Genomic DNA, 24,753 nt, shown 5'->3' with positions numbered 1-24,753 from the left:
GGGAGGAGGGAAGGAACAGGGAGCAAGCAAAGGCTTAGTGGACTCACCCTGGAGGAGCAGGCTCCAAAGGGTGGAGAACAAGATGCCTCAATAACTGAATCCAGACCAGCCCCAGCTTGTCCTCCCAAGGAGCAAGGGCCAAGCCTGGTACCCTCCCTCTGATGCCCACCCTCACGAGGATCTGGAAGTCTAAATCAGAGAGGCTTTCAGGAAGCCTGTTGGCAAACATATCTTCTACCTCCTGACCCAAAACCAAAAGATGGACAGTCAGGCAAGAGGGAGAGACAGAGAGCACATGGGCTCCCCAGCCTGCCTTCTGGGGCTGCAGATTTACACAGGTCCATCCTGTTTACCTATGAGGACTGCAGACGAATAGTAGCTCTGTACGAGGAATCTTTCTCCTACACATCTGTCCTCTCACCCAGCTCAACAGTGACCTGCCAGCAGTTTCTTGTGTATTTTTGAGACTTAAAAGAATGCTCACTACATTACAAAAGAAGTTCATTCACAATTGCTACAACTGAGATATCTCTCCATTATGTCGTTTCTGTTTTTTCTTCTGATCTGTAAGCAATAACAGTTCATTGCATGAATAGCTCAGAAATGTGTTACGAGTAAAACTGAAATTAGTAACAAGCAGAAAATTCATTCATTCAAAAAAACATACATTGAGCTGGGCCTTCTCACTGCCAGGCCTGCTCCAGGCTGGGAATAAACAAAGCAGAGCCCTTGTTCCTATGCTAGTGACATGCTAGTGGTAGACAAAGAAAGACAAGGGACAATTCAATAAGCACAAATTATAACAGGTTGTGAACAATATCGTGAAGAAGAATAAAGAGGGCAAGAAGGACAGGGAGACTCTGGGGAGTGTGTTATTTCATATTTGAAGGCTCAGGTGATATTCCAGAAAGTAGCACAGTAAACTTTTAACTACGCATCCACATTTTTATTATCAATTGCAAGTTTTCAGATATAACTTTTTTTTTTCAGTGCTGGGGATCAAACCCAGGACCTCATGCCTGCTAGACAAGCACTCTACCACTAAGCTACACCCCTAACTCAGAATACTTTGCAAAAAGGATAAATGTGTTTGTCTTAGAAAAGTAACCCTGTTCCTTCTTGTAGAAAACCTGGAACTTGATAGAAAATGTAGCAAGGAAGAGTACTGTCCCATGGTAGTATTTCCAAAGGAGACACTTCTAGGTGTGCTGACGCATTTCCCTCCTATGCTGATTGCTAAACTCCAAATAGTATTTACACTATCCGATCCTGTTTTTCTTCTCTTAACCCTCTAAAACATCATCCTATGCTGGCCAGAATTGTGAGAGAGAAAGTGTCAGAGGACACAGTTCGCCTTCTACCTATGAAAAAGGCCTTCACAGAAGTCCAGGAAGGCAGACTGCTCCTCTGTCTGGCTGTCTGGGTGCCACCCAGTCTAGAAAGACCCTGAGTCTCCATCTCACCTGTCACCAAGAGAGATGGAGACAAAAGATGAGTCCCAGATGCCCAGAATCAAGCCTCAGGCAGATGGGCCTCCTTGTGTCACACCCAAGAGAAGCTGAAGCAGCCACCTGGGTATGGGGAGTGTTTGTTTCAGAGGTAGAAGGGAGGGAGGTACAAGCCCCGGGGAAGCCAGGTAGGAACCCAAGAAAAAGGAGACATTGGCAGCAGGAATGTCTGTCCCCAAAGCCACAACTAATAGCCCCTCTATCTCAGAGTCTGAGGCATCCCCAGATGCCCCCCTAAAATTCCTACACAAGAGATGTCACTATCTTAGGAAGATCAGAAGGTCCTGACCCTCCTGCCCCAGGAAGCAAATACAGAAGACACAGGCCACTATTCTTCTGTCTCTCAACCCAGCGTCTCTGCCCACCCCTCTGCCTTTCCCTCTGGGGCTGTGTCTCTTCCTTTTTGCTTCTTGGCCTCCTTAGAGCATCATTCTAGTCCTATAACCACTCACCCCCATTCCCAATTCTACTCAGTCAGATCATTAGAGAGTTTTATATACCAGATATTGCTCTTCAAAATTCTTCCAGCATGTCTATTATACCATAAGAAGGATTTGGTTATCTGTGAAAGGTGGGTATGGCTGGTCAAAAATGTCAAGCGCCCTCTCAGGAGCTGTGCTCCTTCCTGTCTGGAATATATGCACAAAGATCCAAATTCTCTGGTACTTTGAGCAATCTTTGCACATGCTCCCACAAATTCTTGCTATTTGCCAGCTATGTGTCAGTAAGTAAATTACTTACCCTTTGCAAGCCCTGGTTTTCTCATCTAAAAATAAAAAGGAATTATAATATGCATCCCTTAGAGTGATAGAGAGCCACGCTCTACATAAAGTGCCCATTGCATAGTAAACCCTTAATAAACTATAGCCATCGTTATCCATACTATTTTATGACTAAGAAAATTCTGAGGTGACCAATGTAAGCAATTTTTGCCTGCCTTGAAAAGTTTTCAGCCCAAGACAGAGGTCACGTACTCAGATGCCTTCAGGCCATCAAGTACTAGAGATGAGAAAAGCAGGCAGTGGTTGGAATTAGGCTAACTGGAGACTCAGGCCACCTGATCTCTGGCAGGAATGCAGACCTTCAGTTCAATCTGATATTTCCCTCCCAAGGGAAGACATAAATCTAGATTTTAATATGAAATGACTAGATTTTTACAAGCATGGCACTGAGTCTTTAAAAAAAAAAAAAAAACAGTGCAGGGGCTGGGGTTGTGGCTTGGGTTAGAGCTCTTGCCTAGCATGTATGAGTCCCTGGGTTCGATCCTCAGCATCGTATAAAAATAAATAAAATAAAGGTATTGTGTCCATCTACAACTAAATTTTTTTTTTTAAATGCAGACAAAATCAGCATGAAGAGCTTTGCAGAGAGTGGAAGGTGGGTGCTGCAGGGCACCAACGGATAGAAGAATGACATTTCATGGAAAGTGGTGAGGGTCTTCATGAGGGAAGAACAAGGGTGTAGGGTCACAGCAGGGTTTGGAGTTTAGTGTCTAAGGAGATGGAAGTGAGCCAACAGCTGGACAGGAGGGGGCTGGGGAAGCCAACATGGGGCTGGGGCTGGCCCAGGACATGGAAAGGGCCTGAGCTGGTAGGGAAAACCGTGAGACATGAGCCAAAATCTTCAAGAGGCAAGGAGGTGACCCAACAGCAGCTATGGGAGACTGACAGGTAGGAACTGCTGAGGGGTCAGGAGCTCACCATCCTGTGTGGAATGATCGTGCACCAGGCTTAGCACTATACCCGGTATGTGTAGATACTCAATAAATATCAGTGCACGTACTTTATTGATTTCCGCAATAAATACAAACTGGGAACATACTGTAAGCCAGATACTAGGGGGAGAAAGATCTCAGGGTTCCTTCACACAGAGCTGAGAGGCCCGTGGAAAACCAAGCAAATCAACCAGCACTTGCAGTGTGGCCCAGGGAGGATTATGGTGGCCATACTCTGAGAAGCCAGACCTGGAGCAGGGAGAGCTTTCTGGAATTCAACAAGGAAACAGAGCATGGTGGGCAGTGGTCCAATCAGGGGGGAAAGGCTCTGTGGAAGCCAGAGCATAACGAGTCAGAGAGCACAACTGAGGAGCTGAAAGAAAGGGATGAAACCGGCTCTCAGCAGAAGGGGTAGTATGTAGGGTCTTCCAAGAGGGAGGACTCCACCAGGGACCAGGGGATCCTCAAAAGGTTCTAAACACCCATCCTAACCAAGACTTAGATCATCTTACTGTGCATCAAACATTTTTCAGAGAACTTTATAAAATTACAAGCATGTTTTATTCATTTACTCTTCCTACAAGCCTCATGAAGTAGGTCCACAATCCCTACCCTCAATTCCACCATGCAAAACTCTGCAAACCTAAAGATTTTTATAACTTATTTGGCAGCAGAATTTGAGCTGAACTGACATGAGGCTATTTCTATCTTTGTTTACCCCCACATAATGTGAATATTCATGCTTCACTTCAGAAATACTGTTTGATTACAGGATATTGCCTCAGATCTCACTGGGGATGTCAAGAAATTTATGACACATGCAAAGTACTGCCTTTTTTGAAATCCGAAATTTCTGAATTCTAAAACATATGTGATCCCAAGGGGTTTTAATAAGAGATTGTAAAATTATTATTATTATTCTCCCCATTTTACAGATGAGGAAACCTAGAATAAGTAATTTTCCCAAGATTGCTTAGGTGGAAAGTGAAAATGCTGAAACATGAACCCAGAGAGTCTTGCCTCAGAGTCCACGCTACAGGGGTCTAAGCCATTCTCCACTTTAGAAAGACGTCTATAGTTACTGTTAGGACCATAAAAAAATAAAAAATAAATAAAAATTTTAAAAACTAGGTATCAGAAAGCCAAGGTAGTTGACCTTAGCATGATAGTAGGGAGGGATTGGAGATTCAAGAGATATTTTTAAAAAGAAAATCAATACAGTTTGTAGCTGTGAATTGGTCAGGAGGAGTTGGGGGTCCCAGGATGATAGGTCAAGGAGGACACCCAGGATTTCTGGATTCAGCTCTGGGGAGGCCAAGTAATAGGCCAGTTTGCGATAAGAAAAACAAAGAAGAGTGGGACTGTGGAAGAAGATAACAAAGTCAGAATTGCTATCTGACTGTTTAAGTTTAGATGTCAAGTAGATAAGTGGATATACATAGCTGGTGCTTGTGAAAGAGGCCCAGGACCGAGATAAAGAGGGGAATTGCTAGATATCAGCAGTCATTAAGACAGGATCATGTGTTAAGAGTGCTAAGAACCACCAATAAATACTAAGGGTAAAGAATTAGAAGATAATGCAAGAGACTAAGAGAGTAGCCAGGCATGTAGGAAGCCAAGGAAAGAAGCGCTCTCGGAAAAACAGGAAAGGTCACCTACCCTCTCCTCCAGGTGACAGGTAGACTCAGGACCTTTGAGAATGGGGAGGGTGTCTTTCTCCAGAGACAAGAAGGAACTGAGCCACCTTCCCTAGTCCTAGCATGGCCAAAATCAGAGCCCAAGGCCAAGAATCAAGAACTGTGGGTGCCCCGAGGAACAGCAAGGATAGACCATGGAGCTAAGCCTGTGCCCCTCTAAAAATAGCTTTTAAGAGCTCAAGCTGGGCCACAGTGAGAAGTGGGTTGAAATCCTAGCTCTGCCATTTACTATCTGGGTACCCAATGGCAACCTAACACCTCTGGGCTTCAATTTCTTCATTTGACAATTGTAATAATGTCTATCTCAAGTTTGTTGTAGGCACTAACTACCTACTGCCAGATTTTTTTTTTTCCTATTGCTGTAACTGAATACCACCTACTGGGTAACGAATAAAGGATAGAAGTTTTTTAGCTCACAGTTCTGGAGGTTGAAAAGTTCAAGAATGGGGTTCTGGTGTCTGCTCAGCATCTGGTGAGGACCTTCTTACTGCATTATAACATGGCACGGATATCACATAGTACTTGTGGCTGGCTCAGGTCTCTTTCCTCTCTTAAAGTCATGATATCATCACAGGGACACACCCTCATGACCTCATCTAATCCAACTACCTCCAAATGCTATTACCACATGATTTTTTTTGGTGGGGGGAGGACTCTCCAATGCATAAACTTTGGGGAAACATATCCAAACCATAGCACCTACAGAGAAATCAATTTCATAACTGAATTTATAGTGAGGGCTCAAAAATTTGTCTTAGCTATTATTTTTACTATGAATCATAATTATTATTTACCAATGTGGAGAAGGATAGGTGGTGAGGTCTTTTCAGGAAGAAAGGACCATTAGCCAAGGCTTGAACAAGGTGTGTTCAGAGAACAATGACCTATCTAGGGGGCTGGAGAGTATGTGGGTGGGATTGTGGAGCTTGGAGGATGAGGCTCAGCAATCTCCCTACTCTGTCTCCATCTCACATTTTCTGCGATTCCCACCACCTAACCATGTACTCTCTGTAGAAATTACTAGTCCTCACCTTCCACAGTGTGGGAATTGCCTCTCTAACCTCCCTTCCTCCTACAGCTGATGGAACAGAGGCAGGCCCTTGTCACCTATCTGGAAAGAACAAATCTCCTAACTGGTCTTCCCTCCGGCACAGGCCCTGGGGCCATCTCTGAAGAATGTCAATGCCGTCAGGTTGCTCCCTGCTTGCAACCACACTGCCCATCACTGTAGAACAGAGCACACTTCCAAATCCCTTCATAGGCTTTATTTCCCCTCTGTCTCACCTCCTCCTTTATTCCCACAAACTCATACTCTGTTCTAGAGTTTAGAGGGCATAATCATCTGCCTTTACCCAAATGAACCATAAACCTGTTTCTGGGCCTTTGCACATGCTGGTTCTCCTGCCCAAAATGCTGTTCCCCATTTTTTCCCTTAGACCTAGCCCCCTTGCCTCTCAGTGGCTCCAGGGCAGCCCTTGGTCCAGGAATGGACCACTCAGTGGTCCATCTCAACAAAACCTGCACCATTTGTTCCAAGGGTGCCTCATCACTGCAATGTCAGGTGCTCATCTTTACTCCTTCAACTCCCACGACAAGGGAGTTGATAAGGCTTGATTGCAATGTGTGGAGTGATAGAGACAGGAAAGAAAGGGCCAGAGCATGGGGAGCCTTAACACATGGGGGTTAGGTTATGGGGAAACTGCCAGAGATTTAGAAGCCAAGAAATGTCATCCTGGGGTGTTTGAGGGAGATGATCATGGTGGAAGAGAAGACAGAATGGATGTGCCCAGAAAGGTGGGAATTCTCCACCTCCAGAGAAAAGCAGGGGATAGGAAACCAGTGGCCACCTGCTAGAAGATCAGATTGTTATGATGGGAGAGAATGGTTGACCTCTGCTGTCCCTTTAGCAATGATCCACTGAGAATGTCCACTCTAGTCAAAGCCAAGCCCTGCAGGTAATAAGGGATTGGGAGAGTAATACTGTCAAACTGGGAAAAGGAAGAGAAGCTGGGGGATTCCTGTGTGCTCAGACATGGCTGCCCAGGGAGAAGTCCTACGGCCAGCCCTGTGCCAACACAGAGCATTGTGTCATTGGCAAAGGGAAATGCAACAAGGGGCTTTTCACTTCTGGGTGAAGGTCCTAACGAGAGCTGGGCATGCCTCCACCCCAGGCAGTTGAACAGGGTGGGAGAGATGGTCATTTTTACCTAACCCTCCTAGAGTCCCCACACCCACCAAGACCTTCAGTCCACTCCTGCGGTGACTCCCAGGACTCGAGGACCTTCACCATCAACTCCCTTCTCTCCCAAAATCTCCCCATACATTCCCCTGGCTCTCTCAGAGGAAGCAAAATCTGACTCACCCCAGGACTCATGAAGGTGATTTCAGCCGCTTGTACAAATCTCAACCCACATCACCTCAAACAATGAGATCTAGTGGCTTGTGTAACCTAAAGTCCAGGGCAGGGAGGACTTCTGCAGGATTTGACCAACAGGTTCCCACTAGGTTTTCCAGCATTTCTCTTGACATGCATAGCAGACCTTACCACCCACATGTTAAATAAGAGGAGGAGGAGGAGAAGGAGGTAGGAAGAGAAGGAGGGAGGAGGAAGGAAAAAGTAAGAAGGAGGAAGATGAAAAATGGAGAAGGAGAAGGAGAGGAAGAAGAAGAGGAGGGAGGAAGACCACTCCTCATTTCCCAGCATTGCACAAATCTGTCCAATAGTGTCAGCGAGCACTGGATCCACATGTCCTTTTGTCCTAGATGCACCTATCCTTTCCCCCTCCTTAGTTTGTCAGATTCTCTAAAGAATCCATGACCCAGAAGAAGTTAGGAATCACTGCCCAGCAGAAAAGAAAATTAGTTCATAATAATTATCCTTAATTCCAAATGTTTAATAAATGTTCAAATTCTATTTACAATTTCAAGAATCTGAATGCAGCATAAGGTTCATTCCGACTCCTGTGTCCCATAGGGAACGGAAGCATTCCTAGAGCACACAGGAGGCAAAAGAGAGGGCACTGTAACCCGGGAACAGAAAAATTAGAGCTGAACACACAGTCAAGCAAATGTATTTCTCTTTGGCCCATCTAGCTTCAGATGTGACCAGAGTCAGAAAGGGAAAGATAAAAGATAGATGCCAGAGGTCATCTATTATTTCTGTACATAACTATTTTTAACCATTTCTTCTTAGGACACTTGTATGGGCAGAATAATTCTCAACTCAGGGCTTTTGTTATGTTCATGAAATCCTGAATTAAAAGAACTCCACTCAAAGTGCATATGATCAGCTCAATGAGATGCCACTGTGCACCTAGAGCATCTTAAAGAAACCAACTGTACCCAATATTTTGTGAAGACTTGGAGTATCTGGAACCCTTTTACATGGCTGGTGAGAATGTAAAATGAAACAATCACCTTGGGAAATAGCTTGATTGTTTCTTAAAATGTTAAAACATGTATCACAGGATCTAGCCATTCCACTGAGAGGTATTTACCCAAGAGAAATGAGAGGATATGTCCATACAGTAATTTGTACACAGATGTTCATCACAGATTTAATTATAATGTCAAAAACTGAAAATAATTCAAAATATCTATCAACAGATGAAAGGATACACAAATTGTAGCATATCCATATAATGAAATTCTATTCTGAAATGAAAAGGAATGAACTATTGATACACACATCCTAAGTAAATCTCAAAATAATAATGTTGAGGAAAATAAGAAAAGGTAAAAAGAGTACATACTGCATGCATTCATTTAGTAAAATAAAATTTTAGAAAATGCAAGCTTCCCTATAGAGACACAAAGTAGATCCATTATTGCCTAGGAATAGGGGTAGGTGAGAGAAAAATTGCTGAAGGCACAAGGAAACTCTTCAATATAATGGACATATTAATTATTTTTATAGTGTGATGGTATATACATAGGTCAAAACTTATCAAATTGTACCCTTTAAATGTGAAGTTTATTGTATATCAATATATCTTAATAAATCTGTTTAGAAAAAAAGAACAACAAATGCCCACTATACTCACCCCCTTCTCATACCCTGTCTTGCCTTCATTTCCATAATCTACCTATATGACAATAATAGATAAAAGTGTCAGGACCCAACTAAACAGAATCCAGTCACAGGGTTAATACACCCCTTAGTTCCACTCATGGTGCCAAACTGTTAACCCTATTGCTTTTGACCATATGCCAACATGGCATATCCCTGAGAGACTAATCCCTGAGTCTCTCACAGAAAACTCGGATTTTTCTGCTAGTGTAGGCAGTTGTGGTTTCCAGAGCTTGGTGGCTCTCCAGAGTAAGGAAAGAAGAATTTTTTTCTGGGGAGGATGGCCAAGCTCCAAGCAGCAGCATACATCTGTTCCAAGTTCAGAAGTTGTTTCTATACATTTTATTACTTTCTCTAGGGGGAAAAAATGTGATACCAGTAGGCGCCATGGTGTGCACTTGTAATCCCAGCAGATGGGGAGGCTAAGGCAGGAGGATAAGGCCAGCATCAGCAACTTAGCAAGGCCCTAAGCAACTTAGTGAGATCCTGTCTGTAAATAAAATATAAAAAAGGGCTGGAGATGTGGCTCAGTGGTTAAGTGCCCTGGGTTCAATCCCCAGCACCAAAAAAATAAATAAATAAAAGTAAAAGGTAAAAAAATATATAAATAAAAATAAAAATAAAAGATTCCTTGCCTTAAAAAAAAAAAAAAGTGACACGGCACATTTCTTGTGTCATTCAATGAAAAAATGTTGCTTATTTGTGAAAAGAAAACTAAAAAGCAAACAAAGATGGCTTCTAAACAAAGATGGGTTTATAACAGGGAATTTCACCTATTACAAGTATTTCTAATACAACTCTTGCTATATACATTAAAATACGAATAATAATTGTGTCTGTTAATCCATCTGTTTCTTATGAAAAGAGGGGAAGCTCCTTACATGTGGGTGTCAGGAAGCCTCAGTCAATGGGGGAATTTTTCAAGGGCTGATGGGGACTCCCTCCTGGCTGGTGTCTCCCAACTCTCCCCTTCACTACTACTTTCACTACTAGACTAAAAGGACACTCATTGCCTGCCTCAGCTCTCTCAACTCACCCCTAATTAATGCCCATCTGGCTTCAGCTTCACCCCTCCAGCAAGGGAGTTCTCAAAAGCCACAGCTGCCTCAGGCATTGCCCCCTGACCTTCTCTCAGGCCTGATCTTTCACCTCTCTGTAGTCTTTACCCTTCCTCTCCTCTTCCCTTTTCTGAGCCTCTGGCCACCTCCAATTACTCCTCCCCATTGATTCCTCATTTTATAGTTTCCTAAATTCTTTCCTCTATGTACAGACTCTGAATATCTTTATGCCCCCCATGCTTCAAGTTTTCATTTATTATTCAAATGACTCCAAAATCTATATATCTAGCCCTAAGCTCTCTGCAAGCTTGAGATTCACAGATGGTGGACTATAAATAAGATAAATCCCCAACAAAGGAAAGAAAAAAGATTTTTTTAAATCTGCAACTCAAAATCATGAAGGGTTTCCTTGGTGGGACAGAAACCATGGAGAATTTTCTAAGGTTAAAATGCTGAAGCAATGAAGATAGGGCTGGACTTAAGGAAAAAAGCAAAGTCCAAACTGTGGATGGGACAGCCCTAAACCCAGAGTAGGGAGGACCTGAGAGCTAGAGGGACCCAGGCAGCCCAAAGGCAGAACTACCAAGAAGAGCTACCAGGCTGGGCACACTAGCAGCCGGGAAGGCTGAGGCAGGAGGATCACAAGTTCAAAACCAACCTTAGCAACTTAGCAAAGCCCTAGGCAACTGAGAGAGACCTTGTCTCAAAATAAAAAATAAAAAGGCTGAGGATGTGACTCTGTGGTTAAGCATCCCTGGGTTCCACCTCTAGTGCCAAAAACAAATAAATAACAACAAAATGCCATGTGTTTTATCTCTATAAACCAATCCCTGCCCACGTAAACACAAAATCCATATACATAGATAAGCCAGTCAGAGGCACTAGGTGTGGTCCTGCAGGTTGCACAGTGGGTGTGGGCTTGGGTCAGAGAGACAAGGCAGTGCTCCATGCATACCAGAAACTGGAGCTCCCATGTCCACAAGATTAGCTTCTGCCATGCCCTGTCCCAAGCTGCCCTCCCTGACCTGTCCCTGCTCCTTCCCATCCCACTCTATTTCCAAGCAAGCAGCACAAGCAGAAACTAAAAAGTCTAATGTAGCCTCTCAGTTACAACCATGAGCACAGTCAACATTCAGCAAGCATTTGAGTAAAGCCAACGTCACGAAAGAAATAGAACAACAATAAAAGTACTTACGGAGGAAAAGTGTAGTCATAGCAAGACTTATGTAAAATCTAAACCCTCAAAGGAATAAGGGAAGGTCTATAATATCCAAGAAACAATAATCGTCAGGCTGTAATAGAAAAAGAATCAATGAGAGATCTCAAACATAAAACACACACACACACACACACAATTAGCCAGCTGTGATGGTGCACACCTGTAATCCCACCAGCTCAGGAGGCTGAGACAGGAGGATTGCGAGTTCAAAGCCAGCCTCCCAAAGCCAGCTAAGCAATTCAGTGAGACCCTGTCTCTAAGTAAAATACAAAATAGGGCTGAAGATGTGACTCTGTGGTCGAGTGCCTGGTACCTCCCACCAAAAAAACATAACAAAACCACAGTTACAGAAGAAAAAAAAAAGCAGACAAGCTGATAACAAAATAATTACATTTTATAAGAGTTACTGAGCTCAGAAAGGAGTGAAAATATATGTTCAAAAGTACCCAAAGGAAAAAAAAAATGACTGCCAACCAAGAAGTCTATACCAGGCAAAATTGCCCTTGAAAAATGAGAGATACTTTCTCAAACAAACAGAAACAAAAAGAGTCCATTACCACAAGACCTGCCTTAGAAGAAATCCTCAGGGAGTTCTTTAAAAATGAAAGAATGCTGAACAGTAACACAATAGCATAAGAAAGTATGAAACTCCTTAGTAAAGAGAAATACATAGACACATAATATTGCTACTATAATGATTTTGGACAAATCACTTTTAATTCTAGCATAAAAAATCAAAACACAAAAGCATTAAAAAATAACTAGAACAAAAAAAATATGTGAAAAGCTATCCAGTATGAATAGATGCAAATTGTGACAATAATAATATAAAGTGCAGTGGAGGAAGCTAATGAACTTTTCTGTGCAGTTGAAGTTTTTATCAACTTAAAATGGACTATTATAACTATTAGATATTTTATGTGAGCCGGAAAGAAACTACAAGGAAAAAAAAACCTAGAAATTTCACAAAAGAAAGTGAATAGTATCAAAGCATATCAATGTAAAAAATCAGCAAAACACAAAGAAAGACTATAAAAGAGGAAAAGTTAGAAAAACTAGAACCAAAAAACAGAAAAATGGCAATAGCAAAATCCATTCTTATTAATAATTTAAATGTAAGTATATTAAACTTAAATATATGATATATATAATACACCAATAACTTTAAATATAAATAAATTAAACTTATCAATCCAAAGATAGACTGGCTGAAATGGATTAAAAAATAACTATATTCCATATACCGGGAACTTGACTTGAATTTAAGGATACACATGGTCTGAAAGTAAACAGATAAAAAAATATATTCCAGGCAAAACCAAAAGGCAGCAGGTGATTATACTTGTTTTAGACAAAACTGTCACAAAATATTTTAGATTTTTTATTATAATAAAAGGATCATTACACCAGGAACATATAACAATTATAAATACAGATGTACCCAACATGAAAACACCTAAATACATAAAGCAAACACTGATCAAATTAGTGAGAAAAATAGACAACAATATGATGACATTAGAAAACTTCAATACCCCACATCCAAAAATGGATAGAACATTTAGCTATAGATCAATAATGAAGAGACTTAAATAAAAACCACAGGCCAAATGGATCAAACAGCATATAGAACATTCTACACAAAAACAGCAGAGTGAACATTTTTCTAAGATCTTTCTCCAAAATGGGTCATATGTTAGGTCTTAACAAATTTAGGAAGACTGAAATTGTACCAAGTCTCATTTCTGACCACAGTAGAATGGAACTAGAAATCAACAGAAGAAGAAAAACTGGAAAATTCACAAATATGTGGAAATTAAACAACACACTCTTGAACCACTATTGGCTCCAAGAAGAAATCACAAAAGAAACTAGAAAATAGCTTTAGACAAAAATAAAAATACAACATACCAAAACTTATGGAAAGCAACACAAGCATTCCTACGAGGGAAGTTTATACTGAGAATTGCCTACATCTTAAAAATCTCAAATACTTCACCTGACTTTGAACCTCACACAATTCGATAAAGAACAATAAACTAAGCCCAAAGTTAGAAGAAGGAAGTAACAAAGATGAAAGCAGAAATAAACAAAATAGAAAAACAATGGAAAAATCAATAAAACTGAGAGTTGACTTTTTGAAAAGATAAAAAAAATTAGCAAATCTACAGCTAGACAAACTCAGGAAAAAGATAAGACTTAAACAAATAAAATCAGAAATAAAGAAGAAACATTACAACTGACACCACAGATGTAAGAGGGATCTTAACAGACTACTATAAACAATTTACATCAACAAACTGAATAACTTAGAGGAATGGATAGATTTCTAGAAACTTATTTCCTACCAAGACTTAATCATGAATAAATAACACGTCTGAACAACCTGTAACTAGTAGGCAGATTGAGTTAGAAATCAAAAACCTTCCACTAGGTTTGGTGGCACACGCTTATAATCCTAGCTACTTGGGTGGCTGATACAAGAGATCACAAGTTAAAGATGAGACTAGGCAATTTAGCAAGACCCTGTCTCAAACAAAATTTTTTAAAATGCCTAGAGATGTAACTCAGAGTGTCTCTGTGTTCAATCCTCAGTACCATAAAAAAAAAAGAAAAAGAAAAAAATTTAAAGATAAGGGAAAGAAAAAAAAATTCAACAAAGAAAAACCCAGGATCAGATGGCTTCAATGGTGAATTTATTTTTCTTTTTGAGACAAACTGGCTGGTCATAAACTCCTGGGCTCAAGCAATTCTCCTGCCTCAGCCTCCCAAGTGCTAGGGCTACAGGTATATATCAATAACCATGCCCAAAAAGTGGACTTTTAAGAACCTGGGTTTTATAAGCAATATTTTTTTTAGTGTTAGGGATTGAACCCAGGATCCTTGTACGAGCTAGACCAATGCTATACCACTGAGCTACATCCCCAGCCCTAATTCTAACAAATATTAAAGAATTAATGGCACTCCTTCACAAGCTCTTCCCCCAAAACTGAAGAGGAAACCCTTTCTAACTCATTCTATGATGTTGGTATTACCCTGATACTGAAGCCAAAGACACTACAAGAAAAAGAAAATTACATTACAATATCCCTTCTGAACATTCATGCATAAATTCTTAACAAAATTACTAAATGAAAATTAATAGTATACTAAAAATATCACACATCATGACCAAGTGGGATGCAAGGATGGTTCAACATGTGAAAATTAAAATTAATATGCTACACCATTATCAGAAAAAGGGTCGGGAAAAACAACATACCATCTCAATTGATGCAAAAAAATTGACAAACTTCAATGCTTTTTCATGATAAAAACTCTCAACAGGGATGGGGATGTATGTTACATTTATAATAGAACACTGCCTAGCATGCTTGAGGCCCTAGATTTGATCCTGTCTCCTTCCAAAAAAAAAATCACTGGCTGGGGATATAGCTCAATTGGTAGAGTACTTGACTTGCATTCACAGGACCAGGGTTTGATCCCCAGCACACACTCAAAAAGTTACTTAGCAAATTAGAAAGAGATTTCAACTACCTCAACATAATAAAAATCATATATGAAAAATCCATAATAAACATCATATTCGATGTTGAAAGATTGAAAGGTTTTTTTCCCTAAGATCAGGAATAAGGAAAAGATGCCTACTTTTACCATTTCTATTCAATATAGTACTAAAATTTCTAGCCAAGAAAATGAAATAAAAAGCATCCAAAAAGGAAAGGAAAAAATAAAGTCATACCTGTTTGCAGACAATACCATCTTACAGAGAGACAAATAATAACTATATGATATGGTAGATACCTTTATTAGCTTGATTTAATGATTCCATAATGTATATGTGTGTCAAAATATCATATTGTACTCCATAAATATATAAAATTATTATTTTTCAGTTAAAAATTTTGGAGTAGAAATCCTAACGATTCCATTTAAAAATGGCTAGAACTACATATAAATTCAGTACAGTTTCAGGATTTAAAAAAATCAACATAAAAAAAGAGTAAAACACGTAGAAATAAACTTAGCTAAGGAATAAAAGACTTGTTTGCTGAAAACTATAAAACATTGATTAAAGAAATTAAATGATAAAAACAAACAGAAAGACATCCCACATTCATGGATTGAAAGAGGTCATATTGTTAAAAATGTCCATTCATCTAAGGGTGATTACAAGTTCAATGCAATTCCTAAAAATACCCCAATGGCATTTTTTACACAGTTAGAATAACTTCTGAAGTTCATGTGAAACCACAAAAGACCATGAATAGCCAAATAAATCAAGAAAGAAGAACAAAGCTAGAGGAATCACACCCTGGCTTCAAAATACATTGCAAAGCTACAATGATCAAATTAGTATGGTGCTGGCATAAAGACATATAAACCAGTGAAATAAAACAGAGTTCCCATAAATTAATCCAACCATATACACTCAACTAATCTTGGACAAGAGTGCCAAGATTATACAGCGAAAAAGGATAATCTCCTCAACAGATGATTTTGGGAAAACAGAATATCCATATACAAAATAATTAAATTGAGCCCTTATACCATATTCAAAAATCAACTCCAAGTATAATAAAGACTTAAATTCGAGACCTGAGACTGGAACTCTTGGGGGAAAAAAAGGGAAAGGCAATATGGGAATTGGGGATTCTACTGTGCCACCACTTCCTATAAAACACACCATGAATATTGAAGCTTGGCATGAAAAGGGGTCAGTGGTAAAGGCTCCACCAACCCCAAATCCAACAGCCTCAGCCATTAATTCAATTGCTAACATTGGTGCAATGCCAGCTGCCTCAGTCACCACAACCACAGCAACAACAAGGACCTCAGCCACAGGCCCAGCCACACCAAATGCAGCCCCAGCCACAGAAGCTGCACAGTCTCTGGGAAGCATCTTGGAACAGGGGAGCAGGCTCCAGCAAGAACAATGGAATGGGCCATGAAAACTTTGGTTTAGGGGTTATACCTGTCAGCGCTTCACCTTCTAGCACAGAAGCACATTCAGTGCTGGAAAAGCTAAAGGTCTTAAACAACTACAATCCCCAAGACTTTGACTGGACTCTGAAGGATGGACATGTGTTTATCATTGAAAGCTACTCTAGGATGACATACATCATTCCCTCAAGTACTCTATCTGGTGTAGTCCTGAGCATGGTAATAAGCATTTAGATGCAGGTCACCATTCCCTGAATGGGAAAGGCCCACTCCATCTACTCTTTAGTGTGAATGGCCAGGGATATTTTTGTGCAGTGGCTGAAGTGAAGTCCCTTATGGACTATAATGCATATACTAGTGTGTGGTCTCAGAATAAAAGGATGGGCAAATTTGAAGTTAACTGGATCTTTGTCAAAGATGTTCCCGTTAATCAATTAAGACCCATTCACTTCAAGAACAATGACAACGAACCAGTAACCAATTCAAGGGACACTTAAGAGGTACCCCTAGGGTACCCCTAAGCTTAATTGCTACTTTCAAGCATACCCGCTCAATCTTTGATGGCTTTTTGCACATTATGAATTAAGATGAGGAGGAAGCCAGGAGCGGTGGCACACACTTGTAATCCCAGCGGTTTAGGAGGCTGAGGCAGGAGGATCATGAGTTCAAAGCCAGCCTCAGTCACAGTGAGGCACTAAGCAACTCAGTGAGACCCTGTCTCTAAATAAATACAAAGTAGGGCTAGGGATGTGGCTCATGTAGTCAAGTGCCCCTGAGTTCAATCCCCAGTACCAAAAAAAGAAAAAAAGAAGAGAAGGAACCCTGTGCTTCTCCTTTGCTGGAAAAGCAACAAATCTTCTTTTTCCTTTTTCTAAAAAAAAGGAAAAGGAGGAAGCCATGTGTAGGGAGAGAAACAAGCAAACAATAACTGTGTAGAGATGTCCTATTAAAATTACAACACTAACGATATAGACTGAAAATGCCTAATAAGTCAAAGAAGACTTTATTAAAGCTTTTTTTCCTGCTTAAGGTGACATCTTTAAATACTTTAACACAAAATTGACTCTTCTTATAATGGTTTTCATCAGCAAACTTATGCTTTCACCAAATACGCTGGAGAACTGTCGCTTCATCAAAAACTAACTGTCCTGCAGCTTCTACCAGTGTCTCCCGTCTTTTGTAATTATGCATCCTCGCTAAGGCGCAGAAGACTAAATGAATGAAAGCCTTCATTAACTCTTTGAATTTGTTAAATCCTAACAGTTAACCATCAGAAGTAGTTCAAGACGTAAGAGTCGCAGTGCTTCAACTTTTTCTTTGTTGTAGTTTTTAAATTGTCTATTTTTAACCCTCTAAAATCTGGAACAAGACAGGGATGCCCTCTCTCACCACTTCTGTTCAACATAGTTCTCAAAACATTGGCCAGAGCACTTAGACAGACGAAAGAAATTAAAGGCATAAAAATAGGAAAAGAAGAACTTAAATTATCACTATTTGCAGGTGACATGATTCTATACCTAGCAGACCCAAAAGGGTCTACAAAGAAACTATTAGAGCTAATAAATGAATTCAACAAAGTGGCAGGATATAAAATCAACACACATAAATCAAAGGCATTCCTGTATATCAGCAACAAATCCTCTGAAATGGAAATGAGGACAACCACTCCATTCACAATATCTTCAAAAAAAATAAAATACTTGGGAATCAACCTAACAAAAGAGGTGAAAGACTTATACAATGAAAACTACAGAACCCTAAAGAGAGAAATAGAAGAAGATCTTAGAAGATGGAAAAATATACCCTGTTCATGGATAGGCAGAACTAACATCATCAAATATTACCAAAAGTTCTCTATAGGTTTAATGCAATGCCAATCAAAATCCCAATGGCATTTCTTGTAGAACTAGAGAAAGCAATCATGAAATTCATGTGGAAAAATAAAAGACCCAGAATAGCAAAAACAATGCTAAGCAGGAAGTGTGAATCAGGTGGTATAGCGATACCAGACTTCAAACTATACTACAGAGCAATAGTAACAAAAACAGCATGGTACTGGTACCAAAACAGGCGGGTGGACCAATGGTACAGAATAGAGGACACAGAAACCAATCCACAAAACTACAACTATCTTATATTTGATAAAGGGGCTAAAAGCATGCAATGGAGAAGGATAGCATCTTCAACAAATGGTGCTGGGAAAACTGGAAATCCATATGCAACAAAGGACCAGGGTTTGAATCCCTTTCTCTTGCCATGCACAAAAGTTAACTCAAAATGGATCAAGGAGCTTGATATCAAATCAGAGACACGCCGTCTGATAGAAGAAAAAGTTGGCTACGATCTACATACTGTGGGGTCGGGCTCCAAATTCCTCAATAGGACACCCATAGCACAAGAGTTAATAACTAGAATCAACAAATGGGACTTACTCAAACTAAAAAGTTTTTTCTCAGCAAAAGAAACAATAAGAGAGGTAAATAGGGAGCCTACATCCTGGGAACAAATCTTTACTCCTCACACTTCAGATAGAGCCCTAATATCCAGAGTATACAAAGAACTCAAAAAATTAGACAATAAGATAACAAATAACCCAATCAACAAATGGGCCAAGGACCTGAACAGACACTTCTCAGAGGAGGACATACAATCAATCAACAAGTACATGAAAAAATGCTCACCATCTCTAGCAGTCAGAGAAATGCAAATCAAAACCACCCTAAGATACCATCTCACTCCAGTAAGATTGGCAGCCATTATGAAGTCAAACAACAACAAGTGCTGGCGAGGATGTGGGGAAAAGGGTACACTTGTACATTGCTGGTGGGACTGCAAATTGGTGCAGCCAATTTGGAAAGCAGTATGGAGATTTCTTGGAAAGCTGGGAATGGAACCACCATTTGACCCAGCTATTCCCCTTCTCGGTCTATTCCCTAAAGACCTAAAAAGAGCATGCTACAGGGACACTGCTACATCGATGTTCATAGCAGCACAATTCACAATAGCAAGACTGTGGAACCAACCTAGATGCCCTTCAATAGACGAATGGATTAAAAAAAATGTGGCATTTATACACAATGGAGTATTACTCTGCATTAAAAAATGACAAAATCATAGAATTTGCAGGGAAATGGATGGCATTAGAGCAGATTATGCTAAGTGAAGCTAGCCAATCCCTAAAAAACAAATGCCAAATGTCTTCTTTGATATAAGGAGAGTAACTAAGAACAGAGTAGGGACGAAGAGCATGAGAAGAAGATTAACATTAAACAGGGATAAGAGGTGGGAGGGAAAGGGAGAGAGAAGGGAAATTGCATGGAAATGGAAGGAGACCCTCAGGGTTATACAAAATTACATACAAGAGGAAGTGAGGGGAAAGGGAAAAAAAATACAAGGGGGAGAAATGAATGACAGTAGAGGGGGTAGAGAGAGAAGAGGGGAGGGGAGGGGAGGGGAGGGGGGATAGTAGAGGATAGGAAAGGCAGCAGAATACAACAGACACAAGTATGGCAATATGTAAATCAATGGATGTGTAACTGATGTGATTCTGCAATCTGTATACGGGGTAAAAATGGGAGTTCATAACCCACTTGAATCAAAGTGTGAAATATGATATATCAAGAAACATGTAATGTTTTGAACAACCAACAATAAAAATTTTTAAAAAAAGAAAACAAATATGAACAATTTAAAAAAAGAACTATGTAATGTTTTTGAACAACCAACAATAAAAATAAAAGAAAAAAAATTATCCTAAGGAAAAAAAATTGTCTATTTTTAGCTATTCAACAGATTAAAAGCAAAATTACCATGTTATATTAAGTCCTGGAGTTCAAGCCTAAATGTTTACGTGAAAAAATTATTGTAGTAAACTGTTTTTTAGAGTGTTACAGTTATACACAGCATATGGGTTCATTTTGACAAAATCATACATGCATGGAATTTGATTTCAATCACCATGCCCCGCCTTTTTCTCTTCTCTCCTCCCTCTCCCTATTCTCCTTCCTCTACTGATCTTTCTTTCCCTTATTTAGTTATTTTTGATTGGTAATTTCTACATATACATAAAGGTGAAATTCCCTGTGGTATATTTATATATGCATAAAAATAATGAATGCTTCACAAATTTGCATGTCATTCTTACACAGGGGCCTGCTAATCTTCTCTGTATCTTTTCAATTTTGGTATATGTGCTGGTGAAGCACACACTGTAGTAAATTTTTAATATGGCAAAGCAACTTTACACTCTGTTTTAGCCAAATGAAATATAATATGAAATAATGCTAAGTGAAGTTAGGCAATCCCAAAAAACCAAATGCCGAATATTCTCTTTGATATAAGGAGGCTGATTCTTAGTGGAATAGGGAGCAGAAGCAAGGGAGGAATAGACGAACTCTAGATAGGGCAGAGGGGTTGGAGGGGAAGGGAGTGGGCAGGGGTTATTAATGATGTTGGAATGTGATGGACATCATTATCCAAAGTACAGGTATGAAGACATAAATTGATGTGAATATACTATGTATACAACCAGAGATATGCAAAATTGAGCTCTATATGTGTAATAAGAGTTGTAATACATTCTGCTGTCATATATAAATTTAAAAACTTTTTTTAAAAAAGAAATATAATCTGAAATTATATTAGAAAATTTCCCTTATCTTCAAACTCTTTGGTGTAACAGAGTATTACATGCAGTTGGGTGGATTTCACTAGTTAATGCACACTCTTTCCCTCCTCCCCCCAAATGTATGTATACTGAGAAATTTGCCTTTGAGAAATTATTCTATTTGCTACCACTTAATGAATCTCAAAATTTTGAGTAAATCTACCTCAGTCTAATCATTTTCTTAAGACCTTTATAACTAATTTAAAACCCTTAATTCCTATTTCTGGGTGCTTGGGAGCCTGATGGCTATCATAAAGTAAAAATTTATTATTCTAAGTATTCACTAGCTAAGTAAACACAGTTCTTGTTTAGCTAGCACATACTGTTCTTCAAATCTCTTCTGCTTTTGCAGTTTCCTGGCATCCTTAAAATACTTTGAGAATGTGGCCATGATCCATGAATTAAGTCAGTATCTAAGTGAATGTGTTGATATTTTACTGACCAAAGTGGAAATACAGCATATATATGGGTATTCTTATTTGTTTTTATTTATTGTCTTATTTTTATTTTTATGTGGTGTCTGGGATCAAACCCAATGCCTCACGCATGCTAGGCAAGCACTCTACCACTGAGCCACAACCCCAGCCCCAATCTGGGTATTCTTTTTTTTTTAATTTATTTTTTAGTTGTAGGTGGACACAATACTTTTACTTTATTTTTATGTAGTGCTGAGGATTGAACCCAGTGCCTCATGCATGCGAGACAGGCAATCAACCTCTGAGCCACAACCCCAACCCCAAAGCTATCTTTGTAACATCTTTTTTCTTCATTAATTACACTTCAATTAAATTTGCATCTTGAAACAAATTTATTTTGTATAATTGAACGTGTTGAGCATCTATATTAACAGATTTGATGGCCTAATATTATGAAAATAATGTCATTCCCCTTAGATTACTGTTCCAAAGGAAGAAAATTATGTAGAATGATACATTAAAGGTAAACATAGCAATACAGTAGATTTGAATCCCTAGATGATTTATATTACTCCATTTCTGTGTCACGTGTTTAGAAATGTTTTCATTTACTATGATCTTTGGTCACTTCAATTTGAAAACCTATTTTTCTTTAAGGCTTTCATTTATTTAATTTTTTTATACAATGTTTTCCTTTTTCTGCATTTTTATTGGTGCATTAGAATTGTACATAATCATGGGATTTGTTGTTTCATATTTGTACATGTTCATAATGTAACAATATGATTTGTCCAGTATCACTCCCCAGTATTTCCTCTTTTCCTCTGGGTACAGTGTTTTCTGAAAATATGCAATTACTGTATTTTTTTCACTTGAATACAATATTTGTAGGTAACTGTAGCTACTTCATAATTCTTGGGTAATTCCAGGACAGTTATATCAATGTTTACTGAAGGAACATCAAAATATTAATGCTATATTATAAAATAAAGACAAAGCAAGTTTTACCTATTTTACCTTTTTGAGACTAAGCTATGAAATCTTGTAACTAGTCTCTTAAATATTAACAATAAAAATTGGCATTTAGTTATAGTGAACATAGTGGTGTTCTATGTCTCTTAAGATTATATGGGTAGGACATGCCAAAGGTGATTGTTATCACTCTGGAGGTTATTAGAGAAAATCATAAAAGAACAACCTTTTAAGAAGGATTTGAGTCCTCTCCCTGACGTTTTCTTTTTCTTGGAGCCTTATTAGCAACTCTGGATATTTTTTTAAAACTAGTTACGTCATAAATGGATTCAAACTTATTTAATTTGCATTATGTTTCTATGTGAGAAATGTCATGGAAACACCCTGCATGCAGTCTGGTTGCAATAGATTCAGGCTTGTCAAGGGTAGTCTGGAGTCTATATATGGTGAGGACTACATCCCAGAGCCTTTAGCCTGGATTCCTACTCTTAAATGAAAGGGGTGCAATCCTTTGGAGGAAAAAAAAAAAAAAAACTTTTCAATTGGAAATTTTGTGGTTTTCTCATTAAAATTTTCCCAAAACACCAACTTTCTCTTCCATCTTGATCTGTCAGGTCAGTGTATTGGAAGTTATTTTTTTTTTTTCTCTAAATAAAATTATTACGGGTTGTCTCAAGAGCACAACCAGCTGAAGGTTTCTTCATTGCCAGGACCAGAAAGGAGAGAACGTGGGCTCTACAAGAGGAGACACATACTCAACTGTTTGAATAATCATAAATTAAAGGCATTATTTGCCCAGTAAATTTCTCATTTAATATTTTTCAAAGTTCTGGTTTAAATGGTTTATTAAAGTTACATGTGAGGATTTTATTTCAAAAGGTATTGTAGTTTGTATACTTAAGAGTAAGAGGGAAGCCAGGAGCAGTAGTGTGGCACACATCTGTAATCCCAGCAATTTAGGAGGCTGAGACAGGAGGATTGCAAGTTCAAGACCAGCCTCAGCAACTTTGTGAGACCCTAAGCACGGTTCTCAAAATAAAAAACGATGGAGAGGTGACCCAGTGGAAAACACCCCTGGGTTAAATCTCCAGTATCCCTCCTCCCAAAAAAAGAAAAAAAGAAACCCAACATTTTTTTAACTTTTAGTATTTAACTTCTCATTTTAACTTAAGAGATGTTTCTAATCAAAAAAGCTATACTATTTTTAAATACCACAAATGGGGGTTAAACTGATGTTAAAACAGTTTGCAATTAAAAAGAGAATCAGCTTAATTTCATTTAATCATCTCAAGTGCATTCTGCATCCTTTAAAATTAAGTTTGAGAATTTAAGAGAATGGTGTTTTCATTAAGTTTTGCATATCTTTTGTTATGCCATGTCAATTCTCTTTTTCTTATGATTAAATGAAAGTTAGGATAAAATGATTATTTAGTTTATTTACATTCACTTGTAGCAATTACATGAGAATTTGAATGTTTGGGGGTATGGGTTTGTTCATTCCTGTGAATGATGTACAGTGGGGTGATATTTTCTATTGAGTTACCCAAACTCACCATTTGGTCCTATTTAATCTTTGAGGGTTTCAATAAAAATTGTTTACTTAAAAAAAATCTAGGAGATATCACCTCACACCTATCAGGATGGCCATTACCAAAATGAAATACAAGTGTTGATAAGTATGTGGAAAAATTGAACCCCTGCACACTGCTAGTGGTACAGCCACTATGGAACAATATGGACGTTTCTCAAAAAAAAAAAAAATTAGAATTACCATAAGATCAGACATTTCCACTTCAGAGCATTTATCCAAAAGAATTAAAATCAGGATTTCAAAGAGATACCAGCACTCCTATATTTCCTGTAGCAAAAGTCACAATAGCCAAGATGAAGAAACAAGTGAAACATCCATCTACCAATGAATAAAGAAAAATGTGATCACACACACACACTCACACACACACACACACACAGTGAAATACTATTCAGCCTTTAAAAAAAAAAAAGAAAGAAAATTCTACCAGGTGCAATTACACATGCCTGTAATCCCTGTGGCTTGGGAAGCTGAGGCAGGAGGATCACAATTTCAAAGCCAGCCTCAGCAACTTAGCAAGACCCTGTCTCAAAATTAAAAAAAAAAAAAATATTTGTTTAAAAAATGGGCTGGGTATAGAACTCAGTGGTTGAGCAGTCCTGGGTCAATGCCCAGCACTAAAACTAAAAAAATACACAAAAAGAAGGAAATTCTGCAATATGTGACAATATGGATGAAACCTGAGGATATTAACCAAGTGAAATAATCAGTCACAGAAAGTCAAATATTTCACAGTCCACTCACAGTCCAAGGAATCAAAAATAGTCAGATCCATGGAATCAAAGAGTGGCATGGAGGTTGCCAAGGACTAGGAGGAATACTAATCAGTGGAAAGAAAGCCAGATGAGTAAATTCTAGAGATCTGCTGTATAACCCTGTATCTATAGTCAACATGGAGT

General features: G+C 38.9%; 1 non-coding gene and 1 pseudogene across 1 annotated transcript; one reads left to right on the top strand and one right to left on the bottom strand.

Moving 5' to 3' along the window:
* Nucleotides 1–17,145, top strand: part of LOC114105138 (YTH domain-containing family protein 3 pseudogene) — a 28,765-nt pseudogene extending 11,620 nt beyond the window's left edge.
* Nucleotides 17,146–20,312: 3,167 nt separating this feature from the next.
* LOC114105202 (U6 spliceosomal RNA) lies at nucleotides 20,313–20,414 on the bottom strand. Its single transcript, XR_003584970.1, has one exon. It is a non-coding gene; the product is annotated as a U6 spliceosomal RNA (small nuclear RNA).
* Between the last annotated feature and the right edge of the window lie 4,339 nt (nucleotides 20,415–24,753).

Source organism: Marmota flaviventris, chromosome 8 (assembly GCF_047511675.1).
Source record: "Marmota flaviventris isolate mMarFla1 chromosome 8, mMarFla1.hap1, whole genome shotgun sequence".
Taxonomy (NCBI): domain Eukaryota; kingdom Metazoa; phylum Chordata; class Mammalia; order Rodentia; family Sciuridae; genus Marmota; species Marmota flaviventris.
The sequence above is the reverse complement of the archived record's forward strand: the minus strand, read 5'-3'. Positions and strand labels throughout refer to the sequence as shown.